Genomic DNA, 2,500 nt, shown 5'->3' on the forward strand with positions numbered 1-2,500 from the left:
CGGAGCCCCGGAAGACGAAGGGAGAACCGGGTTGACCTGGTGGCCGACCGGAGATCGCCGGCCACCAGGTAAACCCGGAGCCCGACGGCCGTAGGGAGAACCGGGTTGACCTGGTGGCAGGCAGGGACTTTGAAAAAATCCCTGCCCGGGAAACAAACCGCCACCAGGTCAACCCGGCGAAACCAAAGGGTTGGACCGGTGGTCGGGAAGGGACTTTGAGTCATTTCCTCCCGGACCTTCCGGGTCGACTATTGCCGCCCTTGACCTGCCCGGGCCGGACCGTTAAGCCTCACCCCGGAGAGTCTGGGGGACGACAGGGAAGCCTGCCCCGGAGATCCCGGGGGAGGACCGTTAATCCTGACCCCGCAGAGTCTGGGGGACGGCTGATGAGCCTCCCGCCGCGACCTGCCGGGGTCGACTATTAAGCCGCCACGGACCCGCCCGGCTCGACTTGCCGCCCCGGACCCGCCGGGATCGACTATTAAGCCGGGCCCGACCCGCCCGGCTCGACTATTAAGCCGCCCCGACCCGCCCGGGTCGACTATTAAGCCCCATCGGAGGTCCTGAGGAGCCGCGCTGCGCTGCCCTCGGTGTTGGGGACCGCCGCCCGGAAGGCAAACCGCCACCAGGTCAACCCGTTGAAAACAAAGTGGTTGCCTGGTGGCCGGTAAGCCGACGGGCCTCCAGGTCAACCCGGAGCCCCGCCGACGAAGGAGAACCGGGTGACCTGCTGGCCGGCCGCAGCGGTCCCCGGCCACCAGGTAAACCCGGAGCCCGACGGCCGTAGGGAGAACCGGGTTGACCTGCTGCCCGGCCTCAGCTGTCCTCGGCCACCAGGTAAACCCGGAGCCCGACGGACGTAGGGAGAACCGGTTGACCTGCTGCCCGGCAGCAGCGGTCCTCGGCCACCAGGTAAACCCGGAGCTCCGACGGACGTAGGGAGAACTGGTTGACCTGCTGCCCGGCAGCAGCGGTATTCGGCCACCAGGTAAACCCGGAGCCCGACGGCCGTAGGGACAACCGGGTTGACCTGCTGGCCGGCATGAGCTGTCCTCGGCCACCAGGTAAACCCGGAGCTCCGACGGACGTAGGGAGAACCGGGTTGACCTGCTGGCCGGCCTGAGCGGTCCCCGGCCACCAGGTAAACCCGGAGCTCCGACGGACGTAGGGAGAACCGGGTTGACCTGCTGGCCGGCCTGAGCGGTCCTCGGCCACCAGGTCAACCCGGAGCCCGACGGACGTAGGAGAACCGGGTTGACCTGCTGGCCGGCCTGAGCGGTCCCCGGCCACCAGGTAAACCCGGAGCTCCGACGGCCGTAGGGAGAACCGTTGACCTGCTGGCCGGCCTGAGCGGTCCTCGGCCACCAGGTAAACCCGGAGCCCGACGGACGTAGGGAGAACCGGGTTGACCTGCTGGCCGGCCTGAGCGGTCCTCGGCCACCAGGTAAACCCGGAGCTCCGACGGCCGTAGGAGAACCGGGTTGACCTGCTGCCCGGCCGCAGTGCTGCCTCCTGTGGACAAACTTGAGATGACTCGAGACCGACCGACCGCCGCCGGGTCGACCCGGCCGGTGGACCTGTTCTCCGGTGGGCGATCGGACGGCCTCTCCCCGCCTCGCACCGTGGTCCCCAGGCCGGGCGCCACCGGCAGGGTCCTCCCGGGCGGGCGGAGCCGCTGGGACGCCTGGGCGTGGGAGCGGATCGCCCCGCCGAGACCGGGACCCGGCCGGGCGAGCGGCCCGGGCGCGCCGGGACTGCCCCGGCCGCTTGGCTCGCCCGTGGAGGGAAGCGGGCGAGGAGGCTCGAGCCGGGTGCCTACGGCCATACCGACCGGAAGCCCCGATCCCGTCCGATCTCGGAAGGTAAACCGCCCCGGCCTGGCTAGTACTTGATGGGTGACCGCCTGGGAATCCCAGGTGCCGAGGCAAATTTTCCCGTCCCGCCGGCTCCTCCTTTTCCGGGAGGGAGGAACTGCGCGGGGCCCGGCCCCCTCCTCGCTCCCGAGTCCCCACCACCACCGAGGAGGACCCGCGGCTCCCGAAGCCTCGGGGACCCCCACCCCGGGCCCATGGGCGGACGAGGAGTTTGGGGAGGACTGTTAAGCTTACCCCCGACTGCTTTGGGAGGACCGTCAAGCCTCACCCCGCAGAGTTTGGGGACGACAGGAAGCCTGCCCGGAGATCCCGGGAGGACCGTAAGCCTCACCCCGCGGAGTCTGGGGGACGACAGGGAAGCCTGCCCTGAGATCCCGGGGAGGGGACCGTTAAGCCTCACCCCGGAGAGTCTGGCGGACCGGTAAGACTCACCCCGGAGAGTCTGGGGGACGACTGTGAAGCTGACCCCCGGGGGAGGACCGTCGAGCCTGACCCCGCAGAGTTTGGGGACGACAGGAAGCCTGGCCCCGGAGATCCCGGGGGAGGACCGTTAAGCCTCACCCCGCAGAGTCTGGGGAACGACTGTTGCTTTCCCCGGACTGCTGGGAACGACCGTTGAGCCTCCC

General features: G+C 69.6%; 1 pseudogene; it reads left to right on the forward strand.

The window, feature by feature from the left end:
- Positions 1 to 1,813: 1,813 nt before the first annotated feature.
- Positions 1,814 to 1,927, forward strand: LOC120376374 (annotated as a pseudogene).
- Positions 1,928 to 2,500: the final 573 nt, after the last annotated feature.

The sequence above is a fragment of the Mauremys reevesii genome, linkage group 12 (assembly GCF_016161935.1).
Source record: "Mauremys reevesii isolate NIE-2019 linkage group 12, ASM1616193v1, whole genome shotgun sequence".
Lineage (NCBI taxonomy): Eukaryota > Metazoa > Chordata > Testudines > Geoemydidae > Mauremys > Mauremys reevesii.